Source organism: Chrysochloris asiatica, unplaced genomic scaffold (genome assembly GCF_000296735.1).
Source record: "Chrysochloris asiatica unplaced genomic scaffold, ChrAsi1.0 scaffold00080, whole genome shotgun sequence".
In the NCBI taxonomy this organism is placed as follows: domain Eukaryota; kingdom Metazoa; phylum Chordata; class Mammalia; order Afrosoricida; family Chrysochloridae; genus Chrysochloris; species Chrysochloris asiatica.
In genome coordinates this window covers 488,014-490,110 of record NW_006408598.1, presented here as the reverse complement: position 1 = coordinate 490,110, position 2,097 = coordinate 488,014, and positions in this window count along the sequence as shown.

The window sequence follows — 2,097 nt, the reverse complement described above, 5'->3', positions numbered from 1 at the left end:
TTGTTGAAAACCTACTTTCCCCAATGAATGACCTTGGTATTTTTGACAAAAATTCAAGTGTTTATATATGTGTAAGTCCATTTCTTCACCCTCTATAATGGTGTGTGTATATATATATTGTGTATATTAATGGTGTGTATATATATATAGTGTGTATATTAATGGTGTGTATATATATATTGTGTATATAATGGTGTGTGTATATATATATAACCATTAGAATAGGATATGCATCAATGAAACAGACTAGAGGGTGAAGAAATGGACTTACACATATATAAACACTTGAATTTTTGTCAAAAATACCAAGGTCATTCGTTGGGGAAAGTAGGTTTTCAACAAATGACATGGGAACAAGTAGCGATCTATATGCAAAAATAGTGTCTTGACCCTAACCTGATAGCACATATAAAAATGAACTTGAAATGCATCACCATCTTAAATGTAACTATAAAAATTTTTAAATTTTTAGAAGAAATTATAGGAGAACAAGAAGTTGCAGATAAATAGACCTAGATGTAAATTGCAGACTATGACTGAATGATCACCATGTCATTAACTACCCATCCAACATTGAGGGGAGTGCTATGAACAGGCACCTCACTGTTGTCAGTCTCTTCAGGGACTACCTCAGTAGCAGGGGGCCACCTTTTTTATTTTTAAGGTAACCACTCCCTCCGACTTCTAGGGGAGCCCACAGTCAAGGATGTATTGCTGTGGGTGTAGAAAACCTGGCCGTTTTAACCCAACTGAGGACAATTCTGAAGGTCCCTTCTAACTCCTGTAACTTAGCTTTTCCAAGCCTTATAGCCCTTATCGATGAAATGAAGATGGTACCAGCTACAAAACGTTAACATAAGGCAGTGGTTCTCCAAGTATGCTCCCTGAAACAGCATCATTTGCACCACAGAATATTTTGGGAAATGAAAATCCAGACCTACTGAATCAGAAACTCTGAGGATGGGCCAGCAAATTGTATTTTGCCTTCCAGATAATTCTGATGCTTCCAAACCACTGGTGTAAGGACTTTAAAAATTTTTTTCTTAATGCTGAGTGTCCGTGTTTACCCTGTGCTCGGTGCATAATGAATTGTAAAAATTAATTTTTGACCAAAACACCTGTTCTCTTTGACACCATTCTTTCCAGAAATGCTCTCTCCATCTTTCTAAACCTTTGCAGTCTTTGAGGACACACTCAAATTCTGTTTCCCAAATTCTTTTAGTCATAATAGTTATTTCTTAACCACCCCCAAAATTTATTGTTCTAGACCTGTTCTAGATAACCACTAGCCACATGTAGCTATTGAGCACTTGAAACATAATCTGAATAAAGATGTACTGACTTGAAATGCAGACTGGATTTCAAAGACAGTATAAAGAAAGAATATAGAAGGGGGCTTTAATGACTTTTGTCGAAGAATTCCATTATCTTTTTTTTTTCTTAAATAGTAAGTAAAAGCATTTATTATCAAGTGATGAAGAGGTTCTTTAAACCTCTGCTCCGGAACGCGCTAGGTACCTGATTCAGGATATGGATATGCAGTTATTGTTTTATAGGGAAGGTCATCTTTCATCTATATAAGATTTGTACAAATAACAAACATACTTATATAGATAGGTATTTTTTATTTTACTAGATATATAAACAAATGTCTAAAGACTATAGTTGTAAGACAGTCCCAAACCCATATTTTTCTCTTGTGTCTAAGCACAACACTTGGCTTTACCTTGATTTATGTGACCTAGAAGGGTGTTATTTTTATACAGAGGCATCTTGGAGATGCACTCTGTATTTGAAATTTACCTACATCTTTTCACCCTTAAGGCTAAAATACCAACTGTTTCACTGCTGAGGTGGAACAGTAGAATTTGTGTGTACCTGAGTCCCAGCACCTGCCAGCTGACTCGCAGCCAATACCTACCAGTGGGGAACTGACTCATTTCCTTTCACTGTCAAACCTGAGCATATGAAAGAACATACCTGCCACAAATCTCTTTATTTTTTTAACTGACTATCAGTGTTCTTGACCAAAAGAGTCAGTAGGTATGGTTGTGCATCCTATCCAGCCCTTTTTTATGGTCTTCCCTTGTAAGTTAG